Source organism: Echinops telfairi, unplaced genomic scaffold (genome assembly GCF_000313985.2).
Source record: "Echinops telfairi isolate 266 unplaced genomic scaffold, ASM31398v2 ScPeMD7_4225;HRSCAF=4972, whole genome shotgun sequence".
Lineage (NCBI taxonomy): Eukaryota > Metazoa > Chordata > Mammalia > Afrosoricida > Tenrecidae > Echinops > Echinops telfairi.
Window position 1 is genome coordinate 6,692,978 of NW_022108124.1, and position 12,404 is coordinate 6,705,381.

The following is a 12,404-nucleotide window of genomic DNA, read 5'->3' on the forward strand; positions in this document are numbered from 1 at the left end:
TTTCCTTGGGGGAGACTTCAGAGTTAACAGCCAAGTGTGAACTGATGCGCTCTGAGCCTTGACTCTTTCTGATGCACTTTGGGCCCGGAGTATAAAAGAACACCCGCGTCCTTGCTAAGGGAACGAGAGGTTTCTGGATTCCTTTGTGTGCCTGAGCAAGTTCCGTATCGGTCCGAGCTCCTCTCACATTCCGCTAACGTGTCCTGTCTTTCTACCCAGCTAGCGGTCCTCTTTATGGCTTAGTAAAAAATGTCAAACCTGTCCAAAATTGGATATGGAGTACCAAAGATCAGAAAAAACATTTAGAATGGTTGCAGCAAATCTACACACACACACACCACAGAAGCAGAAGGGCAGAGTCAGGAAGGTAATACTGGTGACGGATGCATTTCATTCTGAAGTCGAAAGAAGTTTTCAGAAAACAGGACTGGTTTTCAAGTCAAGAAAAATTGTTTTAGGATCTCAACCACAAGGCAACTGCTGAGCGTGGTGCTGAAGAAAGAGGTGGAAATCACAGAAGTATCCAAAGGTATTCACCACTTGTGCCTGCGTCTCCCTGCTGTGGGAAGAGCTAAAGACATCTTTTACGAACTCTGGGTCTCCAGGAACTTGGGGTCTAGCTGGGAGAAAAGAAACTTTGAACCAAAACTGAACCTGCTGCTCTCGAATCCTTTTCGACACACGGTAATCCTGTGTTAGATCGACAGTCCCACCCGCATCAAGTCCATTCTCATTCATTCCATTGACATTGAGGTATATCCCGCCAATAGTAACCTTGGAATCGGAGGCTAAAACTCTTTACAGGAGCAGGCAGCCTCATCTTTCTCCAGCAGATGAGCGGTCCAACATCTACTCGAGAGAGCCACCAAGCCTACTAGTTATACGGAGGTACAGTTACTAGTTATACAGGTACTAGTTCTACAGAGGTTCAGTTCCTAGTTAGACAGGTACTAGTTATATAGAGGTCCAGTTACTATTTATACAGGTACTAGTTCTACAGAGGTTCAGTTCCTAGTTAGACAGATACTAGTTCTACAGAGGTTCAGTTACTAGTTATACAGGTACTAGTTCTACAGAGGTACAGTTACTAGTTATACAGGTACTAGTTCTATAGAGGTACTAGAAAAAAATCCTCCCTCGATGACAAGGGATAATAGGAGTGCAGAGGAATGAGGCATGTGTCGTTGTTGTTAGATCTGGTAGTTACATAATTTGGTGTCAATTTGGGACTTGAGAGGATTAAGAGTGAAGGGGTGGAGTCTACTCTGTCAATCTGGTCATAGCCAATAAGGCATCTGTGTGGGCATAGCCTTCTCCTGAGAATTCTGGGAAATCCGGTATTGCCCTTCGGGATGGGAGACACATCTCTCTCTCTGCTTACTCCCTGGGAGACATTACAGCTGACAAGACGCATGGAACTACACTAGTGCCTGAGCTGGAGAAACCACATGGACCTGCCCTGATGCAACCGGACCTCTGAAGCTGGAGAAGCCATGTAGAGATCCCTGCCAATGCTGGGGTGCTTAAAAAACCACTCAATCCAAAGACCCACTGGCCTATGATCGTCCTGCATTCGGCGTCATTGCATGTGTTGCATGAGTCTGAAGAAGACTTTATAAATTGGTATTGGACATATGGGCTAATATCAGACTCATGGGCTCGGACTGGATTGGGTTGGGATGCTTTCTCAATATACAATTAACCTTTGTATAAAACTTTCTCTTATATACATGTGAGTTTCTGTGGATTTGTTTCTCTAGTCTACCCGGACTAACACATGAGGTATACCATGGAATCAATTCTGACTCAGAGTGGCCCTATATACAACAGAGTAAAACCCTCCCTACCCAGTCCTGCACCATCCTCATAATTGTTCTCGTGCTTGAGCTCATTGCGGCAGCCACTATGCCCATCCATCTTGAACCTACCATTCCTGGCATAGGAAACTGAGGTAGTTAGTTTATGGGGCCAACCTGGCCAATAAATACGTGGGGTTAATTGAAGGGCAGAGCGATAAATGGCTCGGTGAGCCTTGCCTTTCCAGTTTCTCGGATCTCTTGCTTTGTGATGGTTGGACCAGGGTGCAGCTGCCTTAGCCAGTTCCCTGCTTCAGCTTGCAAGGGTCACTTTCTGCAAGACATCCCTGACGAGAAGCCACATGGACCGATGCAGCCCTGGGTGCTGAAATCTGCTGTGTGGAGACCCCTGCCAGCGCTGAGATGCGTACACATTCACTGATTCGGCTTTCCTCCTGCAGTCGGCATCATAGTGTGTGCTTTGTGAGATGGAGGAGGACTTTGTGGATTGGTGTCAGACATATGGGCTAATGTTGGACTGGTGGGCTTGGGCAGCACTAGGTTGGGATGTTTTCTTGATGTGCACTTACCCTTTATATAAAACTCTCTTTTATACATATGAGTTTCTGTGGATTTGTTTCTGTAAAGTACCCAGACTAACACAGAAACCATCTGATTTTCTGATTCAAAATGGAAAAGATCAGTGCTTGTCAGCTCACTGACACCTAGGTTATTGATACTTATGCATTCCGTTTTCTTTTAGATAACTTCCTATTTTCCTAGATGCATACTTCATCTATTCCAGGTTCCAATTACTCATGAACACTTGCAGCTGTTTCTTCTCATTTGGAGTCATGCCCCATCAGCACATGAAGGTCCTGAAGTGTTTGTCCCCAAGCTTGACTCCATTCATATCTTTATGGTCGGCTCTACTTTGAAAAGATGGCACTGCCTCAGGCACCTTTTGAGTGCCTTCCGACCGGAGGGGCCCTTCTTCGGGCACTATCTCTGGCACGGTTCTGCTTCTATTTGTGGGGTTTTCTGTATCTGGCAATGTGCCACTGCCATCTGTAATGTTTTTAGTGGCCAATTCACTGAAGTGAGCAGCCTATTCTTTCTTGGTTGTCTAGTCTAGGTTTTGAAGCACTGCTAAAACCTGTTCACTTTGGGGGCCCTTGCTAGTATTTGAAATACCAGTGCATAACTGCGAGCAATACAGCCACACACGAGCTACCACAGTACAACAAACTGACAGACAAGTGGTGGAAGAGGTACGTAGGACATCTAATCTTCAGTGGCCTTTCACAGGCGTCTATATCTAATGACAAGGGGCCCAAATGATTTTCAAGAGATGTTTTGTGTGTGTGTGTGTTTTATTATGGAAAACATTATTTTAGGGACATCCATTCCTTCATGCATCAAACAATTATAGGACATCTACTATATCAAGCACTGGAGAAACATAATGAAATAGTTCTGGTTCGGTCTTTTCAATCAAAATACTTTCTGGGATTGATTGTAATATTGTTCCCAATTCTTCACTCCCCACTTCCGAGCTGAGGATGGGCCCTGCACCAAGGTGATCCCTTTATTTCCATGTGTTCAGCAGATCTCCCTCTCAAAGAGTTCTGTTTGATTTTGTTCACATAGCCTTCTGGAAAAGATATGAATATTGGGACAGGAAACATCAACACTGCCAGAAGCGGGAATGGGGGAAGGGGGTCGATTTCAAAGGGATGCAGGGAAACTTTCTGGAGTGATGGAAATAGTCTTTATTTTAATGGTACATGTTTTGTATGGTATTATACATTTGTCAAAACTCATAGAACTAGGTGACTTTTTACATATGTAAATTACACCTCAATAAATTTGACTTTAAAAAAAATGATAATCGTTTGCTTTTTAAAGTTTGGCCTGAAAAACCTATTGAACAGAAATTCATGGTGGTTCATTCCAACTCACAGAGACCCCATAGAAGAGCACAGAACATCTCGGACGTTCCAAAGCTGGAGCCTTTACAGAAACTGACTGCCGCATCGTTCTCCCAGGAAGCGACTGTTAACATCAAACTGCCAACCTATTGGTTAGCGGCTGAGCACTTAACCGCTGTGCCTCCTGGACTCCTTGGGCATGAGCATGCATAAATGGCATTGCTGTAAAGAGTTCCATAAATTAGACTTTCTGTGGTAGTTGTATGGCTTAGATTGATTGGAAAAAACTACAATTTTCATAATTCTTCATTGTATTTTGTTTAATTTTTCAAATGTCAGCAAACATTTCTAAAATGATAATAAGTAGGATATAATGCAAACCATATATCATTATTCATTTTGCATCACTTACTTATAGAAAGCCCTGGCTAACAGGAAAAATGGTACAAGCTTCCTTAAAGCTATTTAGCTAATGCACATCTATTAATATTCATATTGCAGTCAATCTATAAGTCTATTTATTTGAAAGCTCTTTTTTTGTTCATAAATTAACAGCTTTTATAATCACCATTAATTATTGAAGAATTTTACCTTGCAACAATATACATTTGTATGTTAAATGGACAGAGAATTTCAATATAAAAAGCCCATCTTATGGGGACTATTTAATCTACATTTTGATATCAGTAGTTACATGGAAATGTTTTACTTCTCTTCCTGATCTTCTGATGTTGATTAGACAGGATGATACCTCCTGAAAACTCTCAATCACTGATCCTCCCAAGTTCAAGGATGTCATCTAAGTAGTAGCAATTTATATGGTCCTTCCAGCCATCGTTCCAACTCTGATGTATTATAATTCTGGACTCTGTGGCCACAATTCCATTTTGGAGGGCACTCTCTAGGGACAGAATTAGAGTGGGATTAACACCTGCCTTTAGCAGAGGGTGTGAACCAAGTCACAGTTTCTGTTTCCTAGGGGTCAACTTGAAGACAACTTGAATAGAAGCTGTGATTGAAAGCATCATCCTGAGACAGTTAAAGTGTATTGTGCCAACCTGACCAACAAAAACAAGTGGGGTTAATTGAATGGCAGAGAGATAAATGGCTCTGTGAGCCTCGCCTTTCTAGTTCTCAGGTTTCTTGCTTTCTGATAGTCGGACCAGGGTACAGCTGCCTTAGGCAGTTCCCTGCTTCAGCTAGCAAGGCTCACTTCCTGCAAGACATCCCTGAAGAGAAGCCACATGGACCTACCCTGATGCTGGCCTGGGTGCTGGAGCAGCCGTGTGGAGACCCCTGCCAGTGCTGAGGTGCTTACACATTCACTGACTCTGCTTTCCTCCTGCAGTCTGTTTTGTGAATCTGTTTTGTGAGATGGAGGAGGACTTTGTGGATTGATGTCAGACATATAGGTTAATGTTGGACTTGTGGGCTTGGGCAGCACTGGGTTGGGATGTTTACTTGATGTACCCAGACTAACACAATCCTTTGTTTCCCTGGAGGCACCTTTAGACTAACTTCAGTGTTGTTGATGTTAGGTGCCACTGAGCCAGTTCCTGCTCACAGTGACCCCATGCAAAGAAGAACAGAAATCCGCCCCAGCCTGCACCAACCTCACAATTGTTGTCATGTGCAAGCCCATCATTTAGCCACTGTTTCAGTCCAGGGTCTTCCAAGGAGGTGCGGGACCTGGGCTTCAATTTTTCCTTGAGTCCTTTCTGTTTAAGACATGCTGAGCATCTTCTTTCTTTTCCGTTTTCTAACCCTGTGTCTTTACACATTCCATGAGAAGGCTTTATTTTGTCTTTTCAAGCTGCTCTTTGGAATTCCCTGTTCAGCTCTCTGACTTCATCATTTCTTCCATGTGCTTTAGCTAGGCTACAATTAAGAGCAATTTTCAGAGTCTCCTCTAACATCCACTTTGATCTTTTCTTTATTTCGTTTTTTTAATGAATGTTTGCTTTCTTCCTGTAAGATGTTCTTTTTTTCCTTCAAACAGTTTTATTGGCACTTCATTCACATATCATTCACATATCATACCACTCTATAGTTCAATCATTTTGAGAAGCGTTGTACAATCATTACCACAATCAATTTTTGAACATTTTCTGCTTTGTTATACTCATGATTATTAGTGTAATTGTGGCAAAAATATACACAACAAAACATTTTGCAATTCAAGAACTTCTACGTGTATAATCCAGTGCCATTGATTGTTGCACAACCATTAGTGATACCATTTTCCAAAATATTCCACATCCATTTAACATAAATAAACTCAATGGCACTGATCAACTTTAGTTTCTTTCTTTAAAAAAAAATAATTTCCTTGATATAAAATTCGCATATCATACACTTTCATAGTTAAGTCACTTTTTAAACGATTGGTATGTGCACCTTTATAATCAGTTCTAGTGCTCCCTCACTGCTCCTGAATTCATTCTTTACTCCCCAACACCCCTCACTCTCCACAACCCTGCCCCCCCCATGTTGCATCAGTTATATCTCTATGCATCCACTCTTCCTGTGCTTCTTAAACTAGGAAATGTAACAGAAGCAATAAAACACAAAAACAAAACAAAAAAGAAAGAAGAAAATAATAATGTAAGGATAAAAATAATAAGAATGAATAAGAAAGAAAAGACCACCAACAATATTTTAATAGCCAGAAAAGAAATTTCCATTGTGGAACAAATGAGAAATATTTAAGCCTAGAGCACATTCAGATTGGATTGAGAAGGAGGTGAACTAACCTAGCACCATATTATATTCTGGTTCGATCCACCATAATCAAGTTTACAATGATCTCTGTCTGATAGTAAAACTGTTCAAGACACTTGCCTGTAGCCAGAGAGGATCTACCAGAGGCTTAATATGACGATACACTGCAGATGGATTTGGGGCTCCTACCATCCATCATAGCCTTCTACAAGTTGTGTGCTCACAATTTAAGCTCTGATAATTTCCTTTCATCATATTTGCATGTTGTTATTCGTCATCTTTGGATCACACAAGCTGGTGTACTTCTTGATATCAATAATTTAGCCAATGACATAGACTTTAAGATATGGTTGAAAGGAGTTTATGCAAAGTACAGTCTGACTTGGAGCTGCAATACATGCATTTGTTGTTGTTTTTACAAATTGATTTCTTCATTGACTGAGCTTTGTTTACATTGAGCATGGGTAAATTGGTGCTAGGGTAAATTTTCCTGGAACATTTCTTATAAAGGCAGATCCTTGACTATCAGGTTAATATCTGACATATTAATGCAAAGAAAACATTGAGCTGCTAACTATATGGTGGTTCTGGGTCCCCTTTTATTGACCACTTACTAAGCAAGGGGTCCCACCCAATGTCCAAGGACTGCCATTTCTACAGTCTTGGGGTGGCTATCCTTTGCTTCTCCCATCAGAGAATTTCAGTCCTAAGTCTAAGGGCTACTGGTAGTTTTGAGATAGGGCCTAGTTCGTTCAGTTGGGCTTCCATGTGGAGTCCTTCTGTTGTGGCCCTGAGGGGATGTTGTGTTTCCTGTAAGGCCAGCATCTAATGTCATCATAGTGCTTAGTCCATGGTATAGTTTACCGAGGGTTGGGTAGAAACATATTCAAAGTGTCTAACCAGGAACATAGAACCAGGTTTATTTTCTCCTTAGAATCCTTGCAATTATTGTTTCCATCTCCTCTCAGTGTAAGGTTTGTTTCTCCCCTCCCTACCCACCAACAGAAATATAAGTGCCTCCTCTGAAATATAGATGCTCCTGTCCTCTGGTCTTAACTTGATGTTCCAGTAAGGTTCTCCAATCATTCCCGTGGAGGGCCTGTGGATTTGGCCCAGCCTTGTCTCAGTGTAGTACAGCATCAAGCGCATGGTCTTCTCCCTTTTCCCCTTCTTGAAGGAATGGCCCTGGCCGATGTGAGGCTTCCTCTTTTGAGGCGATTGTGAGACGTTCTTGATGTCACCCCATAGCTCATCAAGTCTTGTCATTAGTATTCAATGCAGCAAATCTGTTCTGGAGATGTTCCCAAAAGTCAGGTGGGCTACACTTAAGGTCATATTTTGGCTCTCGTGGAATTGTTTTCATTTTCTACAGCTTTAATCTAAACTTCCATTTGGCAATTGATGATAGGTTCCATAGCTGACCCCTGGCCTGATTTTAGCTGCTGATATTGAGCTTCCCCATCATCTCTTTCCAGAGACATAGTCAATTTGACTTCTGCATATTCCATCTGGAGATGCCCAGGGATAGAGTTGCTATGTGTGTTGTTGATAAAATATTTTGCAATGTTTTATGATGCAATGAGGAAATCACTGGTCTTGTAAAAGTCTATCATGCCATCTCTAGCTTCATTCCATTATCAAGCTCTGGCGGCATAGTGGTTACACATTTGGCTGCAAGGTCAGCAGTTTAAAACCACCAGCCACTCAGTGGGAGAAAGATAAGACTTTCTACTCTCATCAAAAGTTATGGTCTTAGAAACCGACAGGAGTAGTCCTACTCTGTCCTATAAGGTCCCTATGAGTCAGAATCAACTCAATGGCAGGAAATCCATTTTTCCTAGATTCATGCTTCATGCATTCCAAATTCCAATTAGTAGTGGATGGTCAGAGCTGTCTGTTCTCGTTGTCAGTGGTGCCCCACGCTTGCCTCCAACCACAACATTATGGCCGACTCTCCTTTGAGAAGACAGCCCTTCTGCTCTTATATCCTGAGTTCTTTTTGGCCTAGGCCTCATCTTCTGGCACTCTCACAAAGCTCTGCTGCTGACAAAGCAGTAACAAGGTTTCCCTGCGATTCCTAAGTCTTTCAGCAGCTACGTCCTCAGAAGAGGACAGCCTATCCCTTCTCCATGATATGCTGTTAGTCTGTGGGAGCTCTGCTGAAACCTGTTCACTTTCCATGACCATGCCGGCATGTGAACTACAATGACATAGCTTCCAGCATCACAGCCACCAGCAAGCCACCCCGGTACAACATGCTGGCAGACAGGGGGTGGTGTACCTCTGTGGAGAGGGTGCACCAAGTCACCATTTGTTTCCTTTTGGGCCATATTGAAGATCACACTACTAAAGTGGATGACTTCGAATCTATCCTTTGCTTTTCTCGGATGGGCTGTGAATACCCGCGTCACTCTGCGGTTCTGACACATGGCCTGAACGGGCACACATCTATTTCCTGGCTGGGCTTTGGCAGAAGCAAGGAGAGACCTGCTCTGACTTGGGGCATTTGGAGCTTCTGGCTCGGGACCCTGCATCTGGCTGACTTCTGCCTGAGCTTCAGATTTGGGACTAAACAATATCCGCAGCCTCATGCATGAGCTATTTCCTCAAAGTTTGTCAGTTTGTGCAGGACAAATCTCAGAACCCAAGCATGTGAGAAATAGACTCGAGGGAGGAGCGGGGAAATAGAGCGAATAGCAACTTGGAAGGGCTGGACACTCGGGACATCATTCATCTCCAACTCCTTGGGACTAGTCTGGTATTAATTCTTCTCAAAGAAATTACTGCCACACCTTCAATGATGTTGAAATGGGGCATTAGGTTCTTTGACCTTTTTAAATGTCATGACCAAGGCCAAAGCTAACACTAACTAGACAAAATAAGCCAGGCTTCAGTTGAAGCTAAAATTTCAAGATCTGAGTCACAGCTTAAGAGAATCAGACTGGAAATAAAAAAGCAAATCTATGCTGCAGGACAATCCTGATTAAAAGGAGGGTGGGGGTAGGGAATGAAAACCACAGGGTTCTAATTTCTCAGTAGAATCCCGATCTTTGGGACCCATTCGGGCTGGACAATCACCCCAAACCACTGCCCTGAGATCATCTTTAAACCTTAAAAGCCTCAAAATAGAACATTCCCCAAACTCTGAACCAAACAATACTTTCATTTTATTAGTAAGATATGTCTGCCTGAGCACCGTGCCGTCTTTTGATTTGTCTGTGTGGAATGAAGTTGGCAACAGTGTCTTGAAAGGTTAGATGAGAGGTTTAAAGACCAGTAACTTTACATTTATTAATGATGGTAAAATAATTTTGGGACAATGACCACAAAATCGAGGAATATAAATAATGTTATTGAATTATATATGTTGAGTTTGTTGAAATGGCGTACAATTTACCACACATATCTCTTCTCATGCGCATGCGTGCACACACACACACACACACACAGAGAATAAAATTTAAATAAGGAAGTTTAAAAGGGGCAGGAAATTGATATGATCTATATCTGAAAAGACAAGATATATCCTTCATTTTTGTTACATGACTGAAAAACACAGTCATTAGAAAAGGGGGGGGGGTTCTCATTAATATAAGCTAACAAGCATTTATGTCTATAAATACAAATCCTGCAGGAACCATCACTGTGGTAATCTAAATGATCTAGTCTTCCAAATGAAAAAAAAAAAAATCTATCTCCTGTCCTGTAGGCAACTCTGTGCTTTCTTGATGGGTTTCTGGAGCCACGGTTCAGAAACTACTGCTGTTAGAGTTGCAAGGGGATAACTCCCTTTTCTGTGTTTCTGCCTAGAGATTTCTTTGGGGAACTCCTGATAATCTACAAGAAATATTTGGCAAGGCAGCTTTGCCAGCAGGACTGGCACCCTTCCTGGGCCCGCCTGTAGCTTGTAGACAAATGCTTTAATAACCTCGCTGTTCACTGCCTCTCACTCTTCATTGCTTTGCTCTGAAGTCATTGTTTTTCAAATCCAGATGAAGAAGGAAAAAACCTGAACAACACTGCTTCTCCAATGATCCTTTTCCCACCTGCCTATGGGTCAGCACTTGACTGCACCAAGGACCCAGAGCATCATTATTAAATGAGATATTTCTTTCTCGGGCAGCACAAGCTGTTTCTTTCATGAATTAAAATATGTGGACGATCCCATCACTAAATGGATAGGGAAAATTGCTACGTAGCAGATAACACAACCCAGGATACAAATTCTAACAATAATTAATAACAATGGGATTTAAATCTGAATAGTCATTAAAAGATAAAAATGCCTGGCAGAAAAGTGATTCTTCTTTCACTACCATAACAGCTCTCGTACACCAATAACAGTGTCAGAAAATTAGAGATCTTCTATTAGTCTTTTCATTGCTTCCATCCGTCGCCACTGTCTTCCTGTTTGCAAATACCAAGGGTGCTGGTGGGCAGCGAATGTATAAGATTGTTTCAGCCGGTCACTTAATAGAGATCATCATTGGAATGTGGATGTTCATGAAAGTACCCTTATAGCTAAGATACGACATCGGACTTGATCAAGATCTAGCCCTTCTTTTATACTCTCTGTGAGGCCACTGGGCAAGCTATTTATGCTGAGCCTTAGTGTGTAAAGTGGGGAAAGTGCTTTAGAAATTAAAGTGTGATTCAATGTAGGAAATGATTAACAATGGAATCACAACATAATTTCCCGTGGATCCAAAACGTGTGAGCTGCAAAGTCTCTAGAATGATTTTCCAATAAGAGTCCCTGGGTTGTGGGAAACCACGAATTACCTTTTATGTTAGACAGGCTTCTCTAGAGAAACAAAACCATAATGCTAATAATTTTATATATATTTATACAGATAGATGTATAACATAAGAAATAAGCAGTTAATTAAATTATAAAGCACGACAAATGGCTCAGTGCAACTCACTCCCGTGAGACAGTTGTGAGACACTGGCAGTCCTTCAAGTCTTGAGGGACTCCAGGTAGTCCTCTGTAGAGTAAGTCAGGCTATCTGGGTACAGTCAGCAAATAGCAAGGCAGGTCACCAACAGTCAGCCAGATGACAGGGTCCGACAGTCCCCAGCTCAAGAGATGTAAATTCAAATGGTGTGGCAAAGCAGGTCTTGAAGGAACCTCAAATTACAGCAACACAGTCCATCGGGTTAGGTGTCCCACAGGTAGTGTAGCTTGCAAATTGAGGCATAGATCAAGCAAGGCAGCCGCACACTGCTCTGATGATCAAAGAGCAAGAGACAAGAAAGGCAAGACTCGCCAAGCCATTTATCTCTGTGCCCTTCAATTAATCCCACATGTGTTTATTGGCCAGGTATGGCACAATAAACTAACTACCTCACCTTTCTCCTGAACCTTGAACAAACTTCGTAGCATATCCTTTTATAACGCTTTCCTGGGTGATGGAACTACTTAGTATGCTTGGTTTCTAATGAAATGAATCCAAGTTCAAGTCCACCCAAAGGCTCATTGGAAGAAAATCCTGGTGACCTACTTAGGAAGCATCAACCATTAAAAACCCTACGGTGCACACTGGGGGTTGCTATGAGTGAAAGTTGACTTGCCCACACATGGGGATATTTGTTGAGTCTGATGTAAACAGGCCTAGTGCTGTGTTTCATCTTATGTCTTCCTACAGGCCTAGTCTCTGGTATCTGGATCTTACGTCTTTAAAAAGAATGGTTGCACATATAATTTGAAGTCCTAGCTGCCACAGAGCCTTGTTTGGTTTTCTTTATGCAAATAATGAGCACATTACATATTATTTTTGCTAACCACACAACCTCCTCCTTCCCCCCACATGCTATTTTAGCAAACACGCTATGCTGCATATTTTATCTGTGGGCCTGTTCTTTTCAGGAGGAAAATACAGAAGCAATATACACCTGCCTCTTGGATAAATACTTCTGGTCTTTTTTTTTTTTTTTTAAACATTTTATTAGGGGCT